The sequence below is a fragment of the Mobula hypostoma genome, chromosome 23 (assembly GCF_963921235.1).
Source record: "Mobula hypostoma chromosome 23, sMobHyp1.1, whole genome shotgun sequence".
NCBI classification, from domain to species: domain Eukaryota; kingdom Metazoa; phylum Chordata; class Chondrichthyes; order Myliobatiformes; family Myliobatidae; genus Mobula; species Mobula hypostoma.
Genome location: NC_086119.1, coordinates 37113592 through 37131391, shown reverse-complemented (window position 1 = coordinate 37131391; position 17800 = coordinate 37113592). Strand labels below are relative to the sequence as shown.

Genomic DNA, 17800 nt, shown 5'->3' with positions numbered 1-17800 from the left:
CATTCCCTTTGTTGTCAAGCAGCTGAAATTTTCTTTTATATAATGTTAATTTAAAGTGCCATGCATTTTTCAGGCCATGTTAAAATTTCCTACTCAGGCTAATAGTTGGTCCTTGCAGCTGTGTAAAAAAAAGAGCAAATGTTGGCTTTAACACACCAGCATCTTTTGACATTAGAACTATATTGGTTTCAATCTGTTGAATTGTGTTCATGTGTATCAGTTGTAAGTGACAGATGTTGCCTTCAACCAACTTAAACTTCTCAGCCATTGAGAACCCTTCAGTGTGAAAGGACAGACAGAATCTGGTTAAAGTTTACCAAATATTTCATCAAAAATTAATCATCTACAACCTAAGTCAATGTCTACAGATGACAGTGGGTTATGATCCTCTTTGTCTGAGAGTCCAATATTTGCACGTTGCTGCTTGATCTTATCATAAATAAATTGTGGAAAAAAGATACTGCAGATAGTGTCTCTGCTTTGTATTAATACCACGTCTGGATTAATCTGATTTAGCACATCTCATTTGAGCTGCTGTTCTCTATTTAGATCAGGACCCATTTTTAACAGTAATTGTTCAATTACAAAGTAAATATGTATTTAACTCTCCAAACATTTAAAATAACCTATTCTTAGCAACGAACAGCTAGGTCAGCTGCATAATAAAAACTGAGTAAGTTAAACAAGATGAAATTGGATTCATTTGATTGTTTTTTGTTCCGAGTGTACTCCTCTGTGAAACCTTAATTGTATTGATATTTTCAAAGATACACAACAAACTAAATCCTGCCTTCATGCCCAGAGGTTTCAAATGGAATTTGTACGTTTTGTAATGAAGAAGGTTCAACGTTTGATATTTGTTTGGATGCAAGAGAGTGATACACTCCTGTTAGGGCTTAACTTTAGGGGTTGCCCTTACTGCTCAATAGGTACAATGACTGCACAATGCACACACCCAACCTGTACTGAACCACTGTCCAACCTGTACTGAACTACACCCCAAACTCTACTTGATAAAATTCCCAACCACCTTATCAACTTGCAAGGTAAGGGACCCCAAAATCCCCCTGTACTTGCACACTGCTAAGAACCCTACCATTAACCTTGCACTCTGCCTTCAATTTCAACCTTCCAAAGTGTATCACTTCTCCATGTTAAACTCCACCTGCCACTTCTCAACCCAGCTCTGCATCCTATCAATGTCCTTTTGTAACCTACAACAATCTATTATACTATCCACAACACCACCGAATTTTGTAACATCTGCAAACTTACTAACCCAACCTTCCACTTCATCTAATAAATAACCAGTATCTTCAAAAAAATAGGCACATTTTAACTAATATGATTGAGTGCCACTTTGCAGATTGAAATTCCTCAATTTTTTCTTAATACTCATTCCAAGTAGTCTGATTTAGATCAAGTTATAAAACTGAGCTGCTATGCTCTTGATTGGGTAAGAATGCAAGATAGGGTTGTTAATATTCCTGATGTGGTTGAATATAGTTGAAGCTAGTTGCTGACTTCTGTTGGACAACAGAGAGGTGAGCTGAGAACACACACTGGTGGGAGGTGGAAATATCACTACTTCATAGGAAATTAAATTGGATGTCATAGTAAACAGTTGGAAACAGACCTAGAGCTTGTAAATGATATTTCCTCAGAGCAGAATACATATGAGGAAGAGAAGAGAGATCAACATTAGATTGCTGGGGAACTCGGCAGGCTATAACTTGAGAGTGTGAATGAGATTAGATGAAAACAATATACACAAGGATGTCATGTATTGCAGCCCAGCCCAATACAACTACAACTACCTGAAAGCACTTCACGGTTACCATCAACCTGTTCTCAAGATCAGGGCAATTCCAATGCAGCTGGTTACTTTTCACAGCCTGTACTCAATTAATAGCAAACTGGTGGAAAGATTTGTCAATAGAGCTAGTAAGTGCCAATTGCATTAACCTGATTACTGCTGATCACTCATGGTCTGATAGCACCATTTAATTTACTGCCATGGTCCAGGGATGGACAAAGGCTAAATGCAGAAATAATGTAAGAGTGACTGCTCTTGAATTCAAATTAGCAGCTTGCTGGATGTAGTATCATGGAAACTGGTAGAAAGGAAATCAGTGAGGATCAGAGTTAAGCTTTCCAATGGTGGAGTCATGCTGCGAAAAGAAGAAGGTGTTCATAGTTGTTGGAGGGCTATTAACTGCTTCAGTTCAGTGTCACTGGGTTAAAGTCCCAACTCTAGGCTATAGACTAAGATACTTCAGGAGGGCAGCTCACCACTGCCTTCACGGGGGAAATTTAGACCTGTAGTGAATGTTGACCTTATCCATGGATATAAAGGAAAAGTAAATATTAATTTTGTTTTTCACCTTTCAGTAGAAACCCACTTTAAAAAGCCCCAAGTTCCATAGACATTCCTGAGCAATAAGTTATTGACACTGAGAAGAGAAACAAAGTGAGAGTATAGAGCCAGGGCATCAAAGAGTATGGGGAGAAGGTAGGGGAATGGGGATGACTGGGAGAATTGGATCAGCCCATGATTGAATGGTGGAGCAGACTCGATGGGCCAAATGGCCTACTTCTGCTCCTGTATCTTATGGTCTTATAGTTCATACGAATCACCGGCTTTCAAATGCCAACTTGTTTGTTTGCTCTGGGCCACAAATAAACAATTTTTAGACCATAATAACATAAGACATAGGAGCAACTAGGCCATTTGGCCCATCGAGTCCGCACCAATATTTCATCATGGCAGATCCATTTTCCCACTCAGTCCCAATTTCTTGCCTTCTCCCTGTATCCCTTCATGCCCTGACCAGTCAGGAATCTACCAACATCTGCCTTAAATATACATGAAGACTTGGCCTTCATAGCCGCCTGTGGCAATGAATTCTACAGAATCACCACTCTGGCAGAATAAATTCCTCCTCAAAAAGGATGTCCCTCTATTCTGAGGCTGTGTCCTCGGGTCCAAGACTCTCCAACCATAGAAAACAACCTCTCCACATCCACTCTACCGAGGCCTTTTTACATTTGATAGGTTTCAATTAGGTCACCCCTCATTCTTCTGAATTCCAGTGAATATAGGCCCAGAGTCATCAAGCACTCTTCAAATGAAAAGCTTCTCAATCCTAGAACCATTTTTGTGAACCTCCTTTGAACACTCTCCAGTGTCAGCACATCCCTTCTAAGATAAGGAGTCCAAAACTGCTCACAATACTCCAAGTGAGGCCACACCATTGCTTTATAAAGTCTCAACGTTACATGATTGTTTTTATATGTCCTCTTGAAATAAATGCTAACATGGCATTTGTCTTCCTCACCCTCAACTCAAACTGCACATTAACCTTTAGGGAATCCTACACAAAGACCCAAATCCCTCTGCGCCTCATATTTTTTATATTCTCTCCATTTAGAATATAGTCTACCCTTTTATATCTTCTACCAGTGCATGACTATATATCCCCGACACTGTATTCCATCTAAGTTTTCTTTGCCCATACTCCTAATCTATCTAAGTTCTTCTGTAGCCTCTCTACTTCCTCAAAACTACTTGCCCTTCCACCTATCTACATATTGTCTGCAAACTTTGACACAAAGCCATCAATTCCGTCATCGGAGTCATTTAGAGATAACGTTAAAAGAAGCAGTCCAACACAGACCTCTGTTGGACACCACTAGTCACTGGCAACCAATTGGAAAATGTTCCCTATATTCCCAGTCTTTGCCTCCTGCTTTATCCACGCTAGTATCTTTCCTGTAATACCATGGGCTCTTAATTTGATAAGCAGCCTCATATGTGGCACCTTGTCAAAAGCTTCTGAAAATCCAAGTACACAACATCCACTGTTTCTCCTTTGTTTATCCTGCTTGTAATTTCTTCAAAGAATTCCAGATTTGTCAGGTAAACCTTTCCCTTGAGGAAATCATGCTGACTATGGTCTATTTTACCATGTGACTCCAAGTACCCCAGGACCTCATCCTTAATAATCGACTCCAACATCTTCCCAAACACTGAGGTCAGACTAACTGGCCTATAGCTTCCTTTCTTCTGCCTCTCTCCCTTCATGAAGAGTAGACTGACATTTCCAATTTTCCAGTCTTCTGGAACCATTCCAGAATCCAGTGCTTCTTGAAAGATCATTGTTAATTCCTCCACAATCTCTTCAGATACATCTTTCAGAACCCTGGGATGTATACTATCTGGTCCATGTAACTTTGCTAACTTCAGACCTTTCATTTTCCCAGAACCTTCTCTCTAGTAATGGTAATTTCACACACTTCACTCCCCCTGACACCTGGAACTTCCACCATACTGTTAGCGTCTTCCAGAGTGAAGACTGATACAAAATATTTACTTAGTTTGTTCGCTATTTCATTGCCCCCCCCCCCCCATTACTACCTCTCCAGCATCGTTTTCCCAGCGGTCCAATATCCACTCTCGCCTCTCCTTTATACCTGTATCTGAAGAAACTTTTGGTATGCTCTTTAGTATTATTGGTCAGCTTACTTTAGTATTCCATCTTTTCCTTCTTAATGATTTTTTTAGTTGCCTTCTGTTGGTTTTTAAAAGTTTCCCAATCCTCACTCTCCCACTAATTTTTGCCCTTTTATATGCCCTCTTCTTGGCTTTTATGTTGTCTTTGACTTCTCTTTTTAGCCACAGTTGTGTCATCTTGCCTTCAGAATATTTCTTCCTCTTTGGGATGTATATATCCTGTGTCTTCTGAATTGCTTCCAGAAATTCCAGCCATTGCTGCTATGCCATCATCCCTGCCACAGTTCTTTTCCAAGCAAGTTTAGCCCAACTCCTCTCTCATGCCTCTGTAATTCCCTTTACTCCACTGTGATACTGATGCATCTGACTTTAGATTCTCCTTCTCAAAATTCAGGGTGAATTCAATCATATTATGATCACTTGCCCCAAGGGTTCTTTTACCTTAAGCTCTCTAATCAGTTCTGGTTCCCTACACAACATCCACTCCAGAATACTTGATCATCTACTGGGTTCAACCATGAACTATTCTAAAAAGCCATCTCGTAGGCATTCCAGAAATTCCCCCTCTTGAGATCCAGCACCAACCTGACATTCCCAATCTACCTGCATATTGAAATCCCATATGACTATTGTAACTTTGCCCTTTTGGCATGCATTTTCTATCTCCCACTGTAATTTGTAGACCACCTCCTTGCTATTGTTTTGGGGTCTGTAAGTAACTCCCTTCAGGGTCTTTTAAGACTTGCAGTTCCTTAGCTCTACCCACAACGATTCAACAACTTCTGACCATATGTCACCTCTTTCTAATGATTTGATTTCATTTTTTGCCAACAGAGCCACACCATCCCCTCTGCCTTTCTGCCTATTCTTTCAATACAATGTGTATCCTTGGAAATGAAGCTCCCAGCAATAATCTTCTTTCAGCCATGATTCGGTGATGCCTACAATATCATACATGCCGATCTGTATCTGTTCATCGACTTTATTCTATATACTGTATGCATTCAAATATAACATCTTCAGTTCTGTATTCGCCCCTTTCAATTTTGTCCGCCAATACCTTTTTTAATTCACTTTTAGATGATTCTAAAGGGGATGTGAAATGCAAATGGTAGATGGATCTCTAATCAAACCACATTTCCTTCCATACTCTGTTAGATATGTGGGTTATGACCAAAGAAGAAAATGGCTGGAGTCGCTTAGTACTTTATTACATGGATATTTATTAGGTGCATCAAAAATCAAACTTACAAAAATTAGCGAAATTTGTGAAAAGAAAACTGCCAACACAGGGGGTGACTGATAAGTTCGTGGCCTAAGGTAGAAGGAGTCAATTTTAGAAAACCTCGCACATTTATTTTTCCTATTACACACTTAGTCCAGTGGTCGTGGAGCATACAGATCCCTCCTTTGTAGAAGTCGGCGTCTTGGACATCCAGAAGTGGTCAACAGCGGGGGTGATTGATAAGTTTGTGGCCTAAGGTAAAAGGACATGAGTTATTAACTTCAAACTTTCTGCATTTTCACTCAAAGAGTTGAACTGCATGTGCATGTAACAAGAGCTATATAACTCATCACCTTCTACCTAAGGCCACAAGCTTATCAATCACCCCTCGTATTTACAAAAAGATATCCTCCAGAACACACAATAATAGTTCATACTTATTCTTGGCCAGTCTGAACTCCTGGCAGCTCCTTCAGTCTCTCTCCTACTAAAGGTGTTCAGCTCCTTTTTTTAGGCACTAGGACATACCATCTTAAATTAACAACAAAGTTAACTTAAGACTACACATGAATTAGAATATGATGCATCTCACAATGTTATTCAACTTAGGAATGTTGTGTCAGCCAATCAGGATGGTGGGATCAGAAGAAGTCTCTAGAGAGAGCAGGCAGAGAGAGATTTGTGACATTCAGCAGTCTGGTTTGGGTCTTTTAGTGGGAGCTGCTGAGCAGGGCACAAGGGAAGATGCCACAGAATGCTGTTGGAAGTAGAGTCCCTATTGCAAGAAGTACATTGTGCAGGTGAACGGCTCCAAGGAGGCAGGGCCAATACTCCTGAGAGAGCCAAATCATTCAGGTCTTGTTTAACTGTAATGGGCCCTTTTATTTTTCTTTTCTTCCCTGTAACTGTTTATCAAAGTTGAAAAGTTGGCAAAAATACTTTCTTTACAATTTATGCTGGTGTACGATCTGTCTTTTCTGAGCTACTGATAACTGTGTATGGGCGGTATTTTCACAGCATCTGGTCAAATTGAGATTTCTTTAATTGGAACATCATGGTATTCTTGTTTGGTTGAACCCCAAATCATAACTGCCCTAGATGTATACTGTTTATGAAAGGTGGCCTTCTCACTGTTGAGTCATGTGGCTGTTAGTGGAGTTAGCTAACAAATCAAACCTGTATATGAGCCCTGGTGAGAGTGTTACACACATTTACACAGTCCCATTACTAAAGAAATGAATATTCTGCTGTTGTATGGCGAGAAAGGCACCATAAAGCCAACCTGAGTGCATCATCTCAGTTTGGGACCCATTATAAGAGTATACCGGGTAAGACATTGAAGTGCTTACACTCAGCAGAATGACAAGGCAATGTTTGTGTGTGTCGAAGGAGTGTGTTTATGGAGTGATCTCCGTCACATTCTGATTTGACATAATAACTCTGCGGCAAATTCCCTTGTAGAATTCAGCCATCACGTTTCTGAGGCTCAACAGAATATTATGGATGTCTTTTCTACTACTCAAATTACTCCATATTCATTTTCTACTCATTCACACTTTTAAATTTAAGTCAGATCATCAGAACTCATCACGTTCACTCAAAAGAACTCCTCTGGATTCAAATAATAAAAGTTGTCAAAATTATACAGTGACCTTCCTTCACTCCAGAATCTAAAGAATAGAAAACAATTACTGAGAATCTAATGCATAGATTTGGGCATCAGAAATAGCTACATTGAGACATCTGTACAGAAAGGAGGGATTCCCAGAGTGCCACACCTGTGGTTTCCTAGCTGATCAGAGAAGTGTGCAAAGGAAAGGGAAACATTGTCACACTATGGCTAGACCTTGCCGATGTTTACAGGTCACAACCAGATTGAGAGTCTCCTCAGGAACAACCACATCAGGCTGGCACCAGCTCAAGAAGGGTACTATAACCAGATGTACCACAATCTCAGTGATCCTCTTATCTCTGATCATGAGCATGCTGGTTAAGGCAGCTGAAGTGGAGTGTAGAGGCTCTCTGACTAAGGCGGGCATGCAGCAGCCCACAATCAGAGCCTTCATGGATGATCTCATGGTGACAACTTCATCAGTCTCAGGCAGTAGATGGATCCTCCAGGGGCTAGAGAGGATCCTTTCATGGGCAAAGATGAGCTTTAAGCCAAAAAAAAAAATCCAGATCTCTGGTGTTAAAGAAAGAGAGATTCAGGGACAAATTCTATTTCTCCTTAGATGATATTGCTATCACATCCATCTCTGAGAAACCAGTCAAGAGCCTGGAGAAGGTCTTTGACTGCAGCCTAAGAGATGCAGCTGCCATCCAGAAGATCATCAAGGAGTTAGAAGTCTGGGTCACCAGTGTGGACAAATCAGGCTACTTGGCAAGTTCAAGGCCTGGTCAACCAGCATGGCATCCTCCCCCAAATCCTTTGGCCAATGCTTGTATATGAGGTATCAATGTCAGCATTTGAGGTCTTGAAAGAAACATCAAAGATACCTTTGAAGTTGGCTGGACCTCCCATGTCGCATGAGCAGCATTGCTCTGTACGGGGAAAAGGATTAATTTGCAGCTTCCCTTCGGTAGCCTATATGGTGAATTTATGGTTTCCTGTACAAGAGAATTGCTACTGTACAGAGATTCTAGTGACCTGAAAGTCTTGGCAGCAGTTACTGAGGTCCAGACAGGCAGGAATTGGAAGGCCAAGGTCACAATGGAGATGGTTGAGTCATGTCTAAGGCACAGGGATCTGGGTGAGACAGTGGTGTCTAGTCAGGCGGGGCTGGACAGCTTCCCTTCAATCTGCTTTGACATGGCTCAGGGCAGAGACAGATGCAAAATGGTCCAGGAAGAGGTCTGAGCAGCTGTCGAGGAAGTGCTAAGCCACCAAGTTAGTAGGAATGGGCATCAGGGAGCTTGGAGAAGGTGGGAAGCTGCACTGAAGTGGAAGATCTGCTGGTCCAAAATCTGGCAGACAGAACCCCAGCACATCAGGTTCATGATACAGGTTGTCTACAACATCCTGCCTAGTCTAGCAGACCTTTTTTGCTTGGGGCAAAAGTGAGGCACCATCACGTCCTCTCTGCCTGGAACATAGGCTCAGCAGCTGCCCAAACACCCTGGGAAAAGGCTGCTCCTGCTGGCGCCATAGCCAAGTGCTGATGGCTGTGGCAGAAAATATCTCCTCAGCCATTAACAACAGTACACACCGCCACCCACCCAAACCACCTATAACCTTTGTCAAAGCTGAAGACCAACTATAGCGTCAGCCTCGATCACCAGCAGGTTTGCTCGCCACAGTGTCTGACTAGCAACTGAGAGTCGATCTTGGCAAGCAATTAAAATTTCCTGACTTCGTTGCATCCTCATCTCTGAGCCTGACATGGTCATTCTATCAGAAACCTTGAAGCAGGTGGTCGCAGTAGAATTAACGGTGTCTTGATCATAGTAGGATTTACAGTGCCTTGGAAAGACCAGATTGAGGAGGTGTTCGAGCATAAGAAGGCCAAATACCAGGAACTGATAGAGCTGTGCCAAAGACAAAGCTGGAGGGCATGTTCCGAGCTTATAAAGGTGGGGTGTAGAGTTTTGCTGGTTGTTCGCTGTGCAGAACCTACTCTCTCCTTGGTATTACAAGGGCTGAAAAGAGAAGAGCCATCACAGAGGCTGCTGAGAATACCTCCAGATGTCTATGAATCAATAGGTGCAACCCGTGAACTAATACTGCTGGGACACAAGCGAGTGCCTTATCAATCCTAACTGGGTTGCCTGGGTGACGGTGTCTGATGCTGAAAGACCCAAAACACCTGATCACAACAGGTTATAGCACTGATTACGTGTCTCAGCGCATCTTAGGATGTACCTTAGCATCATGAGCTCTCACTAGACTTCTTCTAATAATTATACATCATCTTCAAATATAGAAAGCTAATGTCGACATTTCTACTATAGATTCAAGAATAACAGCAGAGTATTCTGAGGACATGATAGGTTCAGGAGTAGATTTCAGCTATCATATGGATGGCCAGAGGCCTTGTTTGCAGATGATCATTATAATGTCTGTCACAAATTATTCATAAGTAATGCCAAAAATCAATCAAACTGTTAACTAAATCTCAAATACACTTGATAGCTGATTCACATAAAACATGAAAATATTTTGGCTTTTAGACAATGTAATGATGTAATCCAACATTGATTTTTTACTGCTACTATGAATTAATTTTGCAGATAAATGATCTCATGTTGAAAAATAGCTGAATCCATTGACTTCCGACATTTAATGCAGTGGTGATAATGTATATGATTACCATGACTCTATTTAAATGGATACATTTCAGCTGGAGCTTCCAATCCAGACAAGCTCGCATGGCCTGGCAGGTTGATTTAATTGAGTTTTATTGCAGTGCTATTCCTGATTGTGATCCACTTAACCTATTGCTTTGCATTCCTATTAGGCAATACCTCCATGGTGAAAAGATTAAAATCACACAGAAGAGAATAAAATCTTTGAAATGGATCCTTGAAAAACATGGTCATATTGTAGAACACTAAAGCACAGTACAGGCCTTTCAGCCCAAAATGATGTGCCGAACCTTCAGCTTACTCTAAGGTCAATTTAACCCTCTCCTCTACATAGTCCTCCATTTTTTCTATCATTCATGTGCCTTTCTAAAAGATTCTTAAATGTCTCAAACGTATCTATCTCTAACATCTCCTGTGGCAGAGCATTCCATACACCCACTGCTCTCTGTGTAAAAAACTTAACTCTGACATCCACCCTGTGCCTTCCTCCAATCACCTTAAAATAATGCCCTCTCATATTAGCCACTTCTGCCCTGGGAAAAGGTCTCTGGCTATCAACTCTATATATGCTTCTTATCACCTTAACTATTCTATCAAGAAACCTCTCATCCTCCTTCACTCTAAAGAGAAAAGCTCTAGCTTGTTCAACAGATCCTCGTAAGACATGCTCTCTAATCTAGGCAGCATCCTGGCAGATCTCCTTTGCACCCTCTCTAAAGCTTCTACATCCTTCCTATAATAAAACAACCAGAACTGAACATAATATTCCAAGTGTGATCTAACCAGTCCTTGTATCTTAAGCTTAAGTGGAATTGCAAGTCCTTTTAATTTAATACCATCCTGAAGGTAATTTGAAGTGAAAGAATATTTGGCTAGGAATTGCATATTGGTTTAGATACTACATACGTTTGTTTTTATCATTTTATGAGTCATAGAAATGCACAAACCAATGCTCCACTTGTTAAACATTCTGATGAGGTGTAGCCTGGTGCAAATTCTCCAGGATCCTGCAACGGGGAATAATTCCTCATCATGGGAAAGTGCACCATACTTTGCTGCTGTTGGCTCTCAGAGAGCTCAACTGTTTTGTGTGAGCTTTCAAGCTAGTTAATTTATTAGAGTTCACATCATAGCCCAGCACAGCTCCATCTGATTGAGAGCATGATGACCAGCATATGAACAATACATTCTACATCAGATAAAAATTCTATCAAAGTCACAGGCTATAAATTCAAGGGTTATGAGAGATGTAGTTTTGATCCGGTGACTCTACACAATGTCTCAGCAAATTTAAATCTAATCTGCCACATCTCTATCTGATTGAGAACAAGATAACCAGCTGGACATCAACATTATGACTCGTGGAGCAAAAGCTTAGGCATCACAGCTATAAACTTTCTATGTAAATTTCTCATAGATCCACCAATAATCATTATTTGGTTAGTTACACTTGAAGCATACTATACTGTACTTTATTGTGGCATGTCATAATTTTTAAGCATAATGGTTAAGAATTCCTGTTGCTTTTTCTTGAAATTGGATCAAAGGTGAATTGTTCTGGAGGAAGTTAAACCTTTTCTTAGTAATTTTATGTAGTGTACGGGCATAGCCAGTAGAGCCACTGCCTCACAACTCCAGTAACCTCTGTTCAATCCTCTCCTCTGGTGCTGTCTGTGTGGAGTTTGCATGCTCTCCCCATGACTGCACACATGGCTTGTTCCATTTTTCTCCCTCATGCCAGATACATGTTGATTAGATCGTTTATTGGCCGCAGTAAATTGTCCCTAGTGATTGTGGGACTGAGTTGATGGGAATGGGGGAGGAATTAAATGTGATCACTGTGAATTGGTTGTTGATGGCTGGCATTGACTCAATGGGTCAAAGATCCTACTTCCATGACAGATGATCTTTTTTAATACTTAGAACGTAAACAATTGGGATGACTGATGTTTTCAAGATTAGATGATAAATAGTGACAGATTTCTTTCATCGGTCAAAGATATGTCAATGAGGGAATATAGTTAAATAGGTAACAATGAAATCTGGAGAAGAAAGACACAGATAAAAAGATGTTAGTGAGAATATACAATTGTCTGTTATGCACTGCTAGGGCTGCATTCAATGAATATGTTAAAGGGAATCATTTATAATCAAAATTAAAGTCTCACTCGTATTTGGAAGCCTGAGATCTCGGGGCTGTGGAGACTGGGCGGATCGAAGGTCAATGTTACGGCAGGAGATTCATGTGTCGTCGGGGAGGCCGGAAAATCTTTCGCTGTGGGCCCAAAGACACGAGATCTTTGCGATGTTCAGGCATAGAGCTCGTAAAAGAGCTTACACGTGGGAGGGGGGAGCTGGGGTGGGTCTCACATTTAACTGTCGTTCATTCTTTGGGGCATTTCTCTGTTTTCATGGATGTTTGCGAAGAAAAAGTATATCAGGATGTATATTGTATACATTTCTCTGACATTAAGTTGGACCTTTGAACCTTTGAACCTTTGACCCTTTGAAATGTTAAATTAGTGTTATGGATTAGAGCAGTGATTCCCAATGGGGCTGGTTATGTGGCCTTAGTGGTTGTTAGAGAAATAGAAGTAATCGGTGAGTGTTCAAGATTCTTTGGGGGGGGGGGGTAAATGGCACCCTAACTTTAAGCACAAGACCTGACCAACTGTGTCAACTCTCTGCTGTCGTCAACTTTGGATAGACATTCCCAGTTTCTGTTAGTTTTTTATTTTAATTTAGACCCATAAGTGATAGATAAATATGAACAATGTGATCTCTGAATTGGAAAGTGGTGAAGCCTTGAATTCTAATCCTGCTAAGTAACCCAAACGACAGAAAGTGCGTCAATGCAATGTTACGTACCTGGAGCATGGTTTTATTTTGTTCCCGGCAGATCAGCGACACCTCATGTACCTTATTTTTAATACCATGCTGTCTAATGAAACTATGAAACCATCGAGATTGCATGAACACTTCCGTAAAAGACTGTATACTCCTCGATTTTGGTTTAACCAGAGAAATTGTAAGTTGTTCGGGCTAAAGCAATATGTGCCCTTCAGGTCACCAATGCAAAAGTGCTGCATTATGAATTCTCAAAAGTAACAGGGTTTTGAGAATTCACTGAGTTATAAACTTTTTAAGAATGAAAACATGGACTGCAACCCGTCACACTGTGTCTTCCATGAAGACATGTATAAAACTGATTAGATTCTATAAATTATTTGTATATTCTATTTTAACATCTAAGAATAAATTGGACAGATACATGGATGGGAGGTGTATGGAGGGATATGGTCCATGTGCAGGTCAGTGGGACTAGGCAGAAAATGGTTCGGCACAGCCAAGAAGGGCCAAAAGGCCTGTTTCTGTGCTGTAGTTTCTATGGTTTCTATGGTTTCTATATTTAGCTTTCATTGAAACTTTATCTATCATGATGGACGCAATGCAATATGTAAACTGCTGGGAACTATAGGGAACCTGGTTTACATTGTAACTGATTTAACACATTTGATTTGATTTAGTCTATTTTCACTTAATATAATGTCACCTTAAAGTTGTGGTGGCTTTCTCCTTGTACAGACGTTAATCATATGCCTAACAATCGGGGTTAAACATCCATAAGGGGGCCTGATGTTGCCTCTCCAAATTTGCTATGCTGCTTTCCAATGTGGGCTACTTAAAGACCATCAGCTATGGCCAATTAGAATTGCGTAACTGTCCATGCTTCCTTTGAAATTTGTGAATGAGGATGCAGAATAAAGTCAAGCTGACCATTCAATTTTACACAGGAAACCAAAATGTTCCCTAAAGTAAACAGGAAGACAAGCTGAGCAAATACTTGGACAATGCAAACATTAGAATCCCACTGAGGAGCATATTCAGAGTACTCCACCTGTAGTCCTTGGATTTTCATTTCATTTTTAAATCTTTTTATTAATATAATCTTCTACAGCTATAAAATACAGAGATTCAACAAATTAGTATATATATAATTAATAAAGCTGAAGAAAAAAAACATATACACTGTATATGCTAATGAAAAATAGAATTTATAAGAGAAAAAGAAGGAAAAAAGAGAACCCCAGCTAATTTAAAAAAAAATCCCACTAACTATAAAACAAAAAAAGAGAAAAAAAACATTAGGAACCAACTCCCGGAGCGATACATCTTACAATCATTTATATATATAAGAAAAAGAAACCAACAACCACCAAATCACATTTACATAACATAAAATTGGAAGGAAACCATGTAAATCGATTCAAATTAAACGATAATATTTAGTGAAAGAGCCCCACCTTCTCTCAAAATCAAATCCGGGATTAAAAGTTCTACTTCTAATTTTTTCCAAACTGAGACATAACATTACTTGGGAAAACCATTGAGTTAGTGTAGGAGCAGAGGTATCTTTCCACTTCAATAAAATAGCTCTTCTTGCCAACAATGTAATGAATGCAATTACATGTTGGTTTGAAAATGAAATACCCTGAATATGATGTGGAACTTTTCCAAATAGAACAGTCAATGTATTAGGTTGTAAATTAATTTTCAAAGCTTTAGAAATTGTAGAAAATAAATATTTCCAAAAAGATTTCAACAAGGGACATGACCAGAACATATGTGACAAAGTAGCTACTTCATTTTTGCACCTATCACAATAATTATCTATATTAGGAAATATTTTGGATAGCCTCTCCTTTGTTAAATAATAGCGGTGAACAATTTTAAACTGAAGTAAATAATGATTGGCACATATCCAAGAAGAATTAACCATTTTCGGAATTCGCGACCAGTCTTCATTAACAAAAGTCATATTAAGTTCTCTCTCCCAGTCTTGTTTAATCTTTAGTGAGAGGTTATCTTTTTGTAGTAAAAATAAATTATAAATTCTACCAATGTACCCTCTCACTAAGGGATTCATATTTAAAATAGTATCCAACAAATCAGATTCTTGCATATATGGAAACGTAGAAACATATTTTTTGTAAAAAATGTCTGACCTGTAAATATTGCAAGAAATGTGTGTGAGGGAGAGAATATTTACTAATTAACTCTTCAAAAGACATCAATCGGCCATCACTAAATAAATCTGCAAAAGAACAAATCGGTAATTGAAGGTTTAAATAGCAAATTTTGAAATACAGGACTAGACAATTTAAATTGTTTGAAGTTAAAAAAGTTGCGAAACTGAAACCAAATCTGTAAGGACTGTTTAATATAACCATATAACCATATAACAATTACAGCACAGAAACAGGCCATCTCGGTCCCTCTAGTCCATGCCGAACTCTTACCCAATCCTATTCCCACCGACCTGCACTCAGCCCATAACCCTCCATTCCTTTCCTGTCCATATATCTATCCAATTTAACTTTAAACGACAACATTGAACCTGCCTCAACCACTTCTGCTGGAAGCTCATTCCACACAGCTACCACTCTCTGAGTAAAGAAGTTCCCCCTCATGTTACCCCTAAACTTTTGGCCTCTAATTCTCAACCCATGCCCTCTTGTTTGAATCTTCCCCACTCTCAATGGAAAAAGTCTAACCACGTCAACTCTATCAATCCCCCTCATAATTTTAAATACCTCTATCAAGTCTCCCCTCAACCTTCTACACTCCAAAGAATAAAGACCTAACTTGTTCAACCTTTCTCTGTACCAGGATAGAAATTTAAGTTAGAGATTTTAGCAAGTTGTAAAGGTAATGGAGCTCCTAATAGTGAAGTTAAATAAAATTGATTAATAGCTTTCAATTCTAAATCAATCCAAGCTGGTTTTTGGTTCTTATCAAGCCAATATAACCAAAAACATAATTGTTGAATATTAACAGCCCAATAATACGATCTTAAATTAGGTAGCGCGAGTCCACCTTCTTTCTTAGATTTTTGTAAATGAAACTTATTAACTCTTGGTTTTTTATTATTCCAAATAAAGGACGAAATAGTAGAATCAATTTGATCAAAAAATGGATTTTCTGCTGCAGAACCCTGCTCAATCTCAAAGCTCTCTATTTGCCAAAAAAAAGATCATAGATATGCCAAAGAAATGCTGCTATACAGACTCTTAACTCTACTCTTATTGGGTTGCACTGAGTGTGACCTCCAATACAACACAATTTGTAAGATACAGCTAATAATGGGTAATACCAACCTCTCTATTCACAAAGATTTGACAAAAGTTTCATAGGTAAAGTAAATAAAATCACACCACCATTCTGCAACATGGCAAGCAACAGCATAGGTCTAAAATTCAACCTTAAAGAATCGATGATGCATCCAGTGCAACTAAGCACAATGTAGAGGTCCTTAGCTTTGACTGTTCTCAGAGTCAGTAGACTTCCATCAGCAAAATTTGAACTGGACAAGGTGTATTTGGCCACCTGCAAGTGGAAAACCCAAATGACAACTGTGGCCATGAGTCCAGCTGCCCTGTAATATATGCTGCAGGAAGCTCCTTTATTCTCTGATATCATAGGAGGCTATTGAGTGAATATGCAGACTAGATGTTTGAGTGAAATTATCTAAGAGATCAGAATCAGATATTTTCTCATGGAGGTGATCCTAAAGAACTCTGGAATAAAAATTCACCCTCAATTCAATTAGAAACATACATGTATTGCATGCTGCTGCCAAATTCAACTCCATTGTCCTTACAGGGAGCAAATAACTCTACATCGAGGCTTTAGTAAATTGTATTTTGAGTTATTGTCTTCGATAGGAAAATAGAAACTCAACAAGCATAAAATGACAGGAATTGGTTAACCAATACAAAATTCCGAGTATTACATTCAATAGAGTGCATCATACAAAAACATGTGGTGAACCTTCTGGAACAGTGATCTCATTTGTTACTTCTAATGTTGCTGCCATTATTTCAAACATCCAGATTCATTGCTATACATTGAATAAACATAACTATTAAAAACAAAAAAATGTGGGAAAGCATAGTGACACCATTTCACCCAAATAGTCTCTCTAGATATTATTGAGTTACAAAACAGCACCGTCAAGAAGCAGATTCATTAGCTTATGTAACCATTTGCTCTGGAAAACAGATTAGCCAACCTTGATTCAGAAATATAGACAGACTTTCCTGAGCTTCTTGAAATGACTAATTATGTATTTGAAAACCAAACAATGCTTGCTTTGACAATCAAATCCTGGAGGAGACTTCATAGCTTCCCACTGCCCCCGATGACCCTGTGATTTCAGTCTCTGGGAGAGAATGCTTCAGGATGGTGAAACCATGGGAAGAACTCAGCCCGGATGGAGTACCTGGCCGAGCTGATCAGCTGACTAGAGAGATTACTGATATCTTTAACCTCTCACTTCAGCGGTATGAGGTACCCTACCTGTTTCAAGCTGGCTTCAATTACACCGGTGCCTAAGGAGAACATGGAAACCAGCCTCAACAACCTTCATTCAGTATCATCTACATCCATTGTGATGAGGTGCTTTGAGAAGTTGGTGGTAGAACATATCAACTCCTGCCTGAGAAACAACTTCGATCCACTCCAATTCATCTACCAATTCATCAACAGGTCCACAGCAGATGCCATTTTGTTGGCACTTCACTCAACCATGGGACATCTGGATAGTAAGGATGCATACATCAGGATGCTGTTTATCAGCTTGGCATTCAATACTATCATCCTCTCAAAACTAATCAATACCTCCTTGTGCAACTGGATCCTCAATTTCCTCACTTGCAGACCCGAGTCAGATCAGACTGCCAACAACATTTCCTCCA

General features: G+C 39.6%; 1 long non-coding RNA gene across 1 annotated transcript in view; it reads right to left on the bottom strand.

The window, feature by feature from the left end:
- Positions 1–5748: 5748 nt before the first annotated feature.
- Positions 5749–17800, bottom strand: part of LOC134336682 (uncharacterized) — a 76044-nt gene continuing 63992 nt past the window's right edge. Inside the window, exon 3 of the long non-coding RNA XR_010015849.1 lies at positions 5749–5990. This is a non-coding gene — a long non-coding RNA (uncharacterized LOC134336682). The remainder of the gene's footprint in view (positions 5991–17800) is intronic.